At 44.6% G+C, this 12713-nt stretch overlaps 1 protein-coding gene across 1 annotated transcript in view; it reads left to right on the forward strand.

Annotated features, from left to right (window-relative positions):
- Nucleotides 1-12713, forward strand: part of KCNB1 (potassium voltage-gated channel subfamily B member 1) — a 113883-nt gene that overhangs the window by 43711 nt on the left and 57459 nt on the right. The gene's annotated exons all lie outside the window — the stretch shown is intronic.

The following is a 12713-nucleotide window of genomic DNA, read 5'->3' on the forward strand; positions in this document are numbered from 1 at the left end:
GGCACTCTCCTGCATGCTGCACGTAAACCATCCCTGGGGAGTCTGGGGACCAGCACGGGTCACCAGCATCAAGTTGTGTGTTTGCTTCACCAACAGCTTCCTGCCTTGTTCAGCCAATGGTTTTCATCACGTTTCCTACCAAGTGGCTCACGTTTGTTAAATTAGATCCTCGGGTACCCACCTTCTTTCTTCTGAGAGTGAAGGCTGGCTCCATCCCTGAGAGACAAGCTGACCATCCTTTTCCTTCTGTCTCTTCTTCTACACACTCAGCTTCCTCTAGCTCTAGTAGACATTTTCCAAGCCCCTCCTCCAGCTCATCTGCAGATATTTTTTTCTGCATGCACTAAATAAAAATAGGTCAGTTGTAAGTAATTTATCATGCGATGATTTACTATATTTTGCCAGACATAAAAATCATACGGTTGTAACAAATTCTAGTTTTGGACAAGTAATGGTTCTACTCCAGCTGTTACAGCTCTTCATACAAGATGGTCTTGAACATTTTTCAGAGATTTCAAATATTGTTCTTCCTGTAATGAATGAGCAAGTCAATGAAGTATCTCTTTTTCTTTAGAAGAAATGAAAAGACTGAGTATGACAAAAATATTAAGTGGTAGTAGCGATTTGCAACCTAAAACTGTCTTCCAACTAAAAACAAATCAAACCTCAAACTTCCATTTGAGTTAGGTGAACATCAGGGCTACCTCAAATCTTGTGTTTTAAGAGCAGCAGGTTTGAGACAGATAAATAGATAGATATATGTATGCCTTAAATACCAGATTTTCTGAGCACTGAGGCGTACAGCTGGACACTGAATGGTGTCTTGCCTGTGGCCTTCACTTGGGGTCTCCATCCTCAGCCTCCCTCGCTCCTCCAGCCAAGGACATTGGTCCTGCAGTGACAGCCTCTGCTTGGTGCTGGTTTGGGGATCAGATGCCCCAGGAGGTAAAGCCTCCTCCCCTCCCCGTGGACGGACATCACAGCCTCTGGCTGTCCAGGACCCAGCAGCCTGAGCCAGGCCAAAGGGTAAAGGATTGTGGTTACCCAGACTGCAAGAAGTCTGACTAAGCCTAGTTTTTGAGCCTGTGGGAAACCTAGGCAGTGCTCCTCTCCACCTTTATCCCCTGGACAGAAAGCAAGTGCAAACAAAACTGCCGTCAGATTTTTTTCTATTTCTCCCTATTAGCCTCTGAATTAAACAAAAAACAATAACAACAAAAAAAACCCCACCAAAAAACCAAAAAAAACCCACCCCAAAACAAAAAAACCCAAACAAACAAGCAACAACAACAACAAAACCACAAAACCAAACAAACAAAACCCAACAACTAACAGTCGATGCAACTTGGAAAGTCCCACAGGTTCCATTAGAAATAAGAATCTGAGTGAAAGTGCTTGTTCTTTTATCCGATGGCGTGACACGGTGGGACACGTTAGGTGGTGTTTCTGCTGTATCCCTCCGTATGAAGTTGGAGCACTGTCACTCCCAGGCTCCATTCTCTGTTCTGAGTACAAGTCGTGCACTCTGTGAATAGGATCAGAGTTTCCTTTCTGGACTGATTAATGAGCATAAGCAGATGAGAGAGACTCAAATCCAGCCCCGGAAACCAAAATCTGTCCATCTTTTCTCTTCTCATCTTTTGCTTCACTTGTATGAACCACCTCCGCAACCAGAAACATATTTGCAAAATCTATTTTCAGCCTCACAAGGCAACATGATACATATTCGCTCACTTTTGTCAACTGAAAAGATGTGGATTGGTTAAAAATTACAGACCAAACCTTACTGGAAGTAAACTGTGAGAGCTTTATAGCTATTCATTTATACCATCCACAGAGCTGACACTATTTTTACCACTAAATATTAAGATCTTTTTTAGTGCATAGACTATGCTAATGCTCATGTGCAATTACTGGGAATGCACAGGCAAAGGCTATTTTGTTAGTGCAGTAATTAAATGCACATAAATTAGATACATTTTTGTGAAACAGGAGTATTTGAAATGAAAGTTTTTCATCTCTTTATTAGTAAAAGCTCAGATTACTTACTAGGGTTGGACAACAGATGTGAGACAAATGCATTTTTACTGGAGGCTCTGGGGGGAGTGGAAAAATGATTTGTTTTGGTTCTGGAAAATTCTGTTGTCTTTCAGTGCTGCCGATCAATGTTAGAATTTAGTAACATGGTGAGGATCCCCTAATGGCTGTTCTGTCACCCCATGGCCATTGCATACATGAGGGATTGGAGGATGTCCTGGGTGGGAGGAGGAAGAGGAGGGAGCAGCACTCCTGTGCACCAGGGCGTTCTCAGCTGGGTAAGGACAGCGAGCGCAGCTGTCCGCAGCTCTGCCGTCCTACCCGCAGCCAGCAGCAGTGCAGAGCTGGTGTTTTGCAGAGAACGCGTCCCTTTTTACATGGAAAGTGAGTTTTCTCTCTCCTCAGACACTATATGTTCAAGCAGCAGATTGCCAGATTGTTATGTCTCGTTGTCAGGCTGGAATCTCTCATTTACATTGCTCAGCAAAGGTCATCGGCAAAAGAGGTTACAGTCTGTGGTGGTCCAGCAGTAAATTCTTTATTCTGCCTTAAACATTTTGTTGCCTGTTCCTGTCTCTGGAGGACTTGGATGCCTTCTGGATAGCTGTTTGCTCGCTGGAAAACAAAATTGCTCTTTTCATACAGAGGCAATAATGCTTCAGGGTGTAAATTATGGTCAATAAAAATGTGGCTGTGAAATATGCATCATGCTCACCCAGAGTCTGAGGAGTACTGGTGTGTACTTTATTGTTATGGACAATATTGCTAAAATTACAGCTGGCTTTTTATCTCATGCTCTTATCTTGTAACATACACTCTTGTAATATCATCTGATTTTAATGTAACGTTTTATGGGCAGTTGTAGTAGACAGTCCCACCGAGTTAAAATCTCTGGAGCACTAAAAATCAGCTTTGTTTTACTTGTTGTTTTGAATGTTATTTATTACTTATTCTTAATATAACGAATGGGGTCCTGAAGACAATATAGCAAATATACCCGCTGTCATTGAATAGGTCGTGCAGTACAAGCCAATAGTCCATCTGCTCCCTCACGTAAGACAGGCTGCCCAGCTGTCTGGGGACGCAGGCTGCCCATTGCTAGAGGAGGATGTATCAGACACCGTTTGGGTTTAATGGGAGGGTAATGGAGCAGGAGAAATTAAGGCTGCAGCGTCAAAGAGCCTTTACTTTGATGTGCTTCATGTCTGTTGGTTTGCGCATGGTGGTCTATCCCATCCAACACTGGCAGACGGAAAGTCAGAGGGTGCTTGTGTCCCCTCTCAGACCCTGCTGCTTTCGGCTGTCGGCAGCTCTTGGTTCCCTGGTGCTCTTCTGGCTGTTGGCAGCAATGGAAACAACTCCTGTCTGCGCTGGTTGTTAGATTACCTGTGTGAATATATAGAGGCTTCCTGATGCATTTCACTTGGTTGAATTAGTTTTTCGCCTTGCTCAAAGTTGCGTAAGCAATACTGGTGGAGATACTGTGCAAGCAGCAGAAAAGTCAGGGAAGGAGATGTTGTCAGCCAGGGCACTGATCTAAGAGACTTGAGATCAAGGCTTGATTCAAGAAACTTCTTATGTAATTCAACACAAAAATTTAATTGGCCTCTATGTCAGTTTGCCTTTGTAGAACTCAGATACTGGCACTGTTTTTGCCTAACCTGAAAGATTTCCACTCAGTCAGAGATTGGAACACATCCGTACATTATGCACAGCAAAAGGACGAGCAGAGGACTGGCCTGTTCCTCATGTTTCCCTTTCATTCCTCCTAGACCAGACCAAGGTATTTAAAGAAAAACAACCTTAAATGTGCATGTTTTAAAAAGGAAAAATAGAGCAGTAAAGCTGCTCAGACAGAGCCAAGTGTGCTTGGTACGTGCTGTATTTTGGGAAGGACAGCTGAGCTGTGCTCAGGAAGGCTGCTGAGCTACCAGTCAAGTTCAGGAAACTTTACTGCTATGGAATACTTTAGTTCTTCCCATGTAAAAACCTGAGAGGTGTGAATAGGCTCTTTCTCCCAGTTGTGTAGCACGGAAGAACTCTGCCACACCTTTCCATTGTGCCCTGGCAAGAGCCTGTGGGACTGTGCCTGCTCCAAAGAGAAGTTGCCCACTGAAATTCCTGGTTTTGTTTCCTCAGGGTGACACAGGCAAATGGCTGGGGTAATTTTTTGGAAAGTCTCTTGGGCAGCAGTTACTGTTAGAAGACTCTGAAAAAGAGGCAATTCTGGAGGAACGTAAAAGTGACGTTCACCTCCAAGAGATTTTGGGCTGCTAAGCAGGTTCTCTCTGCCAGTCTCTGAATCATTATGATAATAACATAGTAATAATAGTAATAAACTGTGACCATCTGCAAGGGAACATTAACCATTTGTCCACTATCTTTATTAGTTCTACAAATTCATCATCATGGCAAGAAAAATAAAAAATATTCTCAGGTCATTAATTTAGTGCTGAGATCGTGATTCACCACTTTATTTTCTTTAAGGCCAGCCATTTTTGCCCAAAGTAGTCTCATGTGTGTGTTTTCCCATGAATTTTCAAAGTTGTTGGTGCCCAGGGGATAAGGCAGTGATGTGGAAAACAGCCAGCCCCCATGTGATTTTATTCCCGTGATGATGCCGTGGGCTTTCTGGTTCATTAAGGATAAAACAAAATTTAAGTCCAGTTTCAAAAAGCTCTAAGGCTTCTAACTCCTGTGCAAATGCCTAACAACCCATATGTATCATTCAAACTAGGAATTAACTATCTAAATATTTGCTGTTTCTTGTCATACATATTTGACGGTGGCTCCCTACAGGGTAGAGCAGAGGATGGTGAGGAGGGACCAGGGTACCTTAATTCTGGGCAGACAGAAGATCACAAATAACCTTTTCTTTCTGTGGAAAACTTCATAATGCTCAGAAAGACTAAAACATATCAGGCAGGATCTGGCTGTCTGACCTCCGGTTCTTTCAGCTGCTGCCTGTGAGGATTAACCCCTGCACTTCACTTTGTGCTGAAGCTGCTGTGAAAAGCTGGAGCCTACTGAAGTCAGGAGCCGTTTAGAAAGAGGATGGTGCTGCTGAAATAAGGCATCTGAACGCCCCTCTGTCTCTGTGGTTTCCATCTCCTCTCCCCAGCCTTTTTTCTTCTGCAAGGAAGGAATGAGGTCAGCAGGACCCTGGATATTTTCATTTTTTAGAAGGCTGAGAGTTCATTGCCCTTTCCATGCAAAGAAGGTTATGGGAGTTGCTGGCACAGAGTTATTTTGTAAAGCTTTTGACTAGAAATAGAAAACTCGGATAGACCTTTTCTGACCCTGATCTTAGCTTACACACAGAATCACTCAGGTTTCCTTTTGTGGCCCAGAAGAAGACGATGGGCCTTTTCTTTTCTTTGTAAAAATGCCTCTAAGTCAGACTTTATCTAGAAACTCTGCAAAACAAAGTCGCTTTCCAGAGGTCAAGAAATTTCGGTTTGAGTTTGGCTGGAGGATAGATCGAGGAACTGAGTGTGTCTTCTGAGCAGATGCTTCTGAATGCAAGATCAGGGAACATGTAACTCCTTGGAATTTTAATGATATTTTCCCTTTGAGTGTTGTCTCATAGTCTTATTTCCAGTGTCATTGCTTAAAGAGGATGTGATGGCTCAGAGAAGACGTTCTTATAGCTGGGAAGACTTTGGAGAAAAGTTTTAGGGATTAAGTCCCATTCCTGTTGTTCTTAGTGCAACCTCGCGGCAGGGGCTTGTGGGGGCCCAGCGACATCGCGCTGACACCGCTTGGCGGCTGCGCTGCGGCTGTGCGTGCAGGGATGCAGCTCTCTCCGGTGCAGTCTGGAGATCCTGAATCTTCCAGAACAAACGGAAAGAAAAAACGCTTTGTTTAATGCAAGACAGAGAAGGAAACTTCTAGTCCATAATTGCTGCTCTATTTGTATTGTTTGCTTTAGACGTTTAAAGCTTGTTAAACTCCCAGGAGAGGAATGCGATCAGCGGCTTTGCCATCTTGCAATGTTCTGGCTGTCCCAAGAGCCACAAAAGCACTGAACTGCAAGCTAACAATGAGATCCCACTGAGCTTCCAGGCGATGCAATGTCCCCTTCTGCTGCCACAGCAGAGAGCACAGAGCTTTGGGAACAGCAAGCTGCTGTGTTCCTCTGCCCATGGCCTGGGTCTGAGCAGGAAAGCTTCCCTGTCCTAGGACTCCCAGGGCTCGTAACCATGTATGGTATAGATCTACTCTAACTGTATATTTCTGTGGCAGCTTGTATATATGGTTCATGGCATCTCAGGAACAAAACGGATTGTAGCTAGCCATGGATGTGGCAGAGGGAAGGAAGGATTTATCTTATCACTGCTCAGGGCACCTTTGTGTTGAGGGAGAAAGACTATGGGGCAATGGAGAAGGAAAATCTGCTACTTTCATTTTCAGAAGAGCAGGTTCAAGTGACCATATAGATCTCTGGCTCACGAGCGTGGCAGAAATTAAGACCACTGTCCTTGGGGAACCAGAGGTTCCAGACACAGACAATGCAATGCCTGGAGATGAAGCTCAGCTCTGCCAAGACGTCATTTTTACATGGGCGGAAATAGCAAAGACCTTCCAGTTCCAGCTCTACCAGTGTTGGTCCCTGCTGTTTCCAGTTCCCATCCTGGAGAACCTCCCGTAAGTGGCCAACGGGGCCAGCTGGGAAGCAGCAGGTTTCCCAGCAGCTCCAAGGCTGCTGCACACTTGCTGGTCCTGTCCATTGGTGAAGGCTGGGGCTTCCCAAGGGGGAAAGCATCTTCCTGGGGAGTCTAGAAGTGGCTTCCTACAAAACTGTGCTGGAGAGTCCTGTGGGCGCTGAGCTGCCGTAACGACCCTATGCAGGAGCAGTATGACCATGTGGCGACGTGTCTGGTTGTCCTGGAGGTGGCTGTGACCTCCTGGCTGCAGGATCTCGCTCTGCAGTGGCTGGTGGATCCTGGGTGGATCCCTGAGCTGCTTTTCTCTGTTCCCGTGAAACAGAGCCCAGCACCAAAACACTGGAAAGGGAGAAGGACTCTCAGTGCTGGAAGCAAGCTCAGGGCTGGGTCACAGCGGGAGGGAAGCTCTCATGGCATGGGTAGGGCTGCAAGTCCTCATGGAAATGCCAGTCTCGTTTTTCCTTTAAAAAAAAAAAGACCTTATGACCAAGAAAGACTTTGGGATTGTTAACCCGAAGTGTCCTATTTTGAGGTCTGTGAACAATCTGATGCTGTAGAAACGCCGTTTGGGAACTTCCTGGTGAAATGTGTCTGTTAGAAGATGACTATTGAAGCTGAAACTGCCTACAAGAAAGTGTCAGTTTTCAGGACTCTCTTCTTTGAAACAGGTTTAACCCAAGAGTTTAAGACAAGCTTTGAAATTGAATTTTCTGATGTTTAATTCAAAACAGCTTTTATAATGAAAATTCAAGTAATTTATGCTAAAATTAGCCTTTAGAAATGAACACATTTTTAAATTTAAAAAAATATTTTGAAATTATAGACATAGATAATTTAGATTATTCTTCTTACATGACATTTTTTAAAAGTGTTCTAATTTGGACATAAATTTTAATTTTCTACCACTCTCCAGTGCAAATTTAGTCTAGGATCTGGGTGGGGGGATACGGGGGCGGCCTCCACTTCCTACCAGCAGCACTCTGCAATTCATTGGTGGCTTTCATCTGCTCCAAAGAAAAAAGGATCTGAATTTTCTAAAGCCTCACTGTGCTTCTTGTAGTCTCTCACATGTGCCCCATAACTCTTGATATGTAGACAGTTTGGCACTGAGATTTGTGTTTGTTTTGTGCTGGGAGTTTCAGTAATTGCTTCAGCTGAGGATGTGGGTACAACCACCTTGTGTGTCTGCATGTCTGATGGGTGGACTTCAGAGACACCAAAAGACTGTCAAGGCCAAAGGCAGAACATTTTCTTCTCCTGAATACATCGCAGCAAGTCTGAGGGTGTCCTCAGGGAAATGATTCACTCCTGCTTGCAAACACTTTGTCATCCCAAATGCCAGCCCTGGAAATGCCACCACTGGCCTCCAAGTGCCGAGACCGAGGAGACAAAGTGTGACTTCACGTCTCTGAACGATCTCCTTGTGGCACGTTGTGGGATAAGCAGGGTAGGGACTTGCTGAAGACTCAGGCAAGTTTCCTCCTTTCCATCCCTTTTGGGAAAAGGGTGTAAAATCCCATACCAGCCCCAGGCTACACCCTCCTGGGTAAATGTCCTGCCTCTGTACATGTACCTGTCCTCTGCTCCTGGGGCTCCTAATGGGGACCATTTCCTCAGGACCTTTGGAGGAGAAAGGGTGTTCATATACCTTGATTAATAATCAACCAAAGCTCTTTGGACCTGTTTCCATGGGGACCGCAGCATGGTTTAGGCTTATCTTCAATGTAGTTAGTGGAGATAATAAAAGCAATGAAGATACTGCAGAGCAGACTCCCAACCTGTGTCTGCGTGGGTGGGTGCACCCTCTCGGGGCTGTTCCCCCTCCCTGCTGCTGTTGCTAATGCGAAAGGCAAGTCTGGAGCCGGAGAGGGATCCCTGGCAGCACGTTCTGAGGCTGCATTTCCAAAGCTACGGCAGGGCCAGCACAGTCACAAATGATGGAAGGGTCCTCATTTGAAGGATGTGATGAATAGGCAGTGATGACAAAAGTTCACTGTTTCATCTGCTGATGAACAAAAGTTTCATCTGCTGATGCTGTGCTGTGATAGTTTTCACAGCTAATCTGAACCAAGAGGCTCCAGGCTCTGTCTTAGCACTCCAGATGCACCAGCCTAGGTGTGTCAGGGCCGGCGTGGTTAGCCAGCTCGCAACAAAAATTTAGAAAAACAGGAAGATATTCAGGAAGTCTTGCTTAAATCTCTGCTAAGACCCTACTTACTGCTTGAAATTGTGTTCTCAGATGAAGAGCTCTGGTATAGTTGAAAAGCCATCAAATGATGAGAATTACTTTTGAATGGAGAAGAGATGAGCACAATTAACAGCCATTGCTACAGACACTCTTGGTCCTGGTGTTAGACCTGTGTATTCCAGGTGTGGCTTTGTACATGGAATGAAAAATTCTGTTTTCTACCATCTATATGTTAACTCCCATTCATTTCTAGGAACAATGTATGGTGTCGTGTCTGTTTTATGATCTTACAGTACATCTTCTAGTCAGAACACAGCTGACCTGAGATACTGAAGCATTAATCCCCTGGTTCCGTTCCCTGCTTGAAAAGATGAACTGATGTTGCAGAAAAAAAATTCCTTTCCTAGTCTGACTGATCTTTCTGCCCCATGATCTTCTGAATGTCCAGCTGATGTAGCACATTAACAATGTTGTGTATGTGCCTGGGGGACTACCTCCGGGCATTTTGAAGTGAGACAAATAGTTGAGAAAGCAAAAATTCTTGCATTTCAAGCACATAAGTGGTGATCTGCATGATGAACACATGTGGGAAGTGCAGTAAGCAGTAGTTGTGAGCGGCTGCTGAGGTTCTGCAAGGGAGCATCACTGCAGTAGAGAAAGAGGCAGTGAACTCAAAGGATGCCAGCATGTTCCTTTCCTTCTTTTGATGAATGTAGTATCTCATCACTCAGTGCAAAAGCTGCTGGAGCTCTGCGAGCCTCCTATACTAAACATGCTCTGGATGTAGCAGTGGGCAGTGTTGCGTGCTGACCAGTCACACAGCGTGGGCAAGCGACTGCCTGGCCAGCCTGGCACACCTCCCAGGGTTTGCTCAGGCACCACGCTCGCTCTCCATCCCTGTCCCAGCAGGGCTTCTCATGCCACTTCAGCAGGTCCGCTCTTCACAACAGTCACAACTGAGCGTCCGCACTGGCCATGTCGCCTGGGACATGAACAGATACCGTGGTCGCTTCTCAGAGAGACAGGCAGTGTTGCTGTCAGCGACAACCAGCCTGACTGAGTCCTGTCACGCAGCAGCGTGTTCAGTGAGGTCCCTCAATAAAAATGAAAATTTCGACAAAGAGATATAGTGCCATTCAATAGGTCTCCAAATCCTTCAAGAAACAAAGCCCTGTCTCATGTCTCCTCAGGGTGGAGGCACTCCAGGACTTCCCCAGCATTCCTCCAAAGCTGTTTCTTTCTCCCGCTCCAGCCTGTCTTCTTCTGAGCTCAGAGGCAGTTTTCATGCAGCAAGACTGAAGCTTAGCTCAGCTCATGGCTTCCAGTTTCTAATCCTGTTATCCAGGACCCTGTTGTTTTGTGAACGGTTGCCATGTGTGAAGAGCATGCAAAACTTGGCAAATGAAAAAAAATCTGTGGAACGGAGTTTGCATCGTAGAAGTCATGTGTTCTCTACATCTTATTTCCACATCGCTTTTGCAAGGTGCACAAAATATTTAGCTGTTGTAGACAATGTATATTGCACTGAAGACCTTTGGATACAACCCAAGTCTTCTAAAGAGGTAAATCTCATTGTCTCACCTTCTGTCTTGAGGGTGAGTTGATCATGCCAACAGCTAACAAGATAATAAAAAGCATCCTATTTCAGACAGCCTGGCTATTCATCATCTTTTCCAAGATCAGCTCATTCCTCAAGGTCTGAGTAGCACCATGCAATGTATTCATGCCCCTGGCTTCACAGGAGCATCCACGTAGCAGAATAAACCAGATAGAAAACAAAACACTTGTTTTGAGTAAGGATGCTGCAAGGATTACATGTTGTACAGCTCCCAGCACAACTGGAGCACATATGTGGTTGAGGGGCTAGGGGAGTTATGGAAACAGAGACAACATGACAGCAATAAATTCTTTTTCACATGCCCCAAGCTTACACCTCTAGAGCTCCACCAGCTTCAGAAGAGCTGTTCCTGCTTCCACCAATATACGGGAGGTGACCCAAAGCTGGAAGAAACAATTTGTTTCCTTTGAAAAGGGGTGCTAAGCAGCAAGAGCAGCTGGCTTTGGCAGTCTGAATAATAATGTTTGAGTGGTAGATTATTTACAGCATTTTGGCTCTGAAACAGTGATGAATATAATATGAACACTTAGGCGAGGCTCTGCTGAAGGACTGGCAGTGACTGCTGCTTGTTAGGAGAGGGGCATACACGTGCAACGAGTAAACAAGGAAAACCACTGTACTGCATAGGCTAAAATGTCCTCATCCCGCTCCAGGGATCCAAGCAGAATAAGTGTCTTTTTTTCTGCTTAGGATTAATGGTGTTATTTGGGCTAATTATTCTGGATATTTCCCTCTTCTTTTTTTAGCTTTCGCAAAGAAAGGAAAAGAATCTTTATCTGTGCAAAATGTTTTCATTTGAATCTTGGCTTTTTCAGATATTAATTTTCTACACCCACACCTCCATAGTTCATGTGTCTTTAAATGAAACAATGAAGCCAGCATGGCTTGTTACCTAATGATGGTTTAAGGCCTGACTCTGACCTCACTCTTACACCCACTTTGCTCTACCCTTGTTCTGTTGACTGCCGTACAGTTGGTTCCAATCCGTCTCACAGGAATTGTAAGAGAATCACTTCAGACCTTATTCCAACCTGGGCAATGAATTTGCTTTCAGCTACCTTGATGGCTTGGACCCAAGCCCTTAGCTGGTTCCAGCACTAACAGTTACTTTTAGAAAGCTGTCTAATAGATCACCACATTTTTGGTGAACTTGTCCAAAACAATCTCTTCAGATGGGGAACGTGATTTTTCCCACAAGGTTTCCAGTGTTCCATGTTTTTCAAAACTGGTTCTGAAAAGCTTTGAGAACAAATGTATTAACTATGGTGATTCAGCTCAGATCAAGCAGTTCTCAGGACAAAGAGATTTAAAAAATAACATTTGTCATCGTTGTCCCACTCCCTCCCCCCTGAACTTTTTCCAAACATCAGCATGCTTTTGATTTAGTTAGAAGGGACCAATTTATTGCCAAATAACTTGATCCATAGACAAGTAATATGAGACACTGCCAAAGGCCCTAGGATTCAAGTTGTGAAATTTGGGGTTTTTTTTCCTCTCTGTCCCTGTTACTGCGTAATTCCTGTGCTATATGAGGATAAAATTCTCTTTCTGTCAAGCTGGGATTTTGCTAGTCCTCTTTCTTTCTTCAGTGGCTTGGGATTAGAAATGAAAACTGCTAAATAAGTCATTAGTCATTGTCGAGCTAGGCGCACTACTGCAGCTTGTGCTTTGATTCTGATGGATACATTTTGAGGAGGAGACTGAGGACCCCACAGCTGCATCAGTCGGGGCTGTTAGTTCTGCACATGTGGCCCCCAGGGAATCCCATCAGGCTCTCAGAGAGGATGGCTATCCACACGTCGTATGGACACGAAAAAACGAATTCTCCTCTCCTGTAAGTGAACCGGCTGGAAGGGACATGGCAAATTACTTTTGGTTAGGCTGTTTCTGTAGCAGCCAGGTAGAGAAAGAGCCCCAGAGCAAGAGGGGAACTGTCTTGGGTTGCAAAGGTAGAGAAACAGCTTAATTGAGTCACGGATTATGTCTCTGTTTTGGTATTTAAATAGTTGGCTGGCGCAGATACTGCCCTGTGACTAGGTGGTAAACACACATTCTTTGAAGTCAAAACACAAAAATCAGGGTTTAAGACTTCTCTTCCATAGAATACAGAAGGGCAGACCTAGAAATACCAAGTGTTTTGGAATAAAATCACATACTAATTGACTGTTACAAGTAATTCCTCTTTTTATACCATCTGTACTGG

This window comes from Caloenas nicobarica, chromosome 15, assembly GCF_036013445.1.
Source record: "Caloenas nicobarica isolate bCalNic1 chromosome 15, bCalNic1.hap1, whole genome shotgun sequence".
NCBI classification, from domain to species: Eukaryota; Metazoa; Chordata; class Aves; order Columbiformes; family Columbidae; genus Caloenas; species Caloenas nicobarica.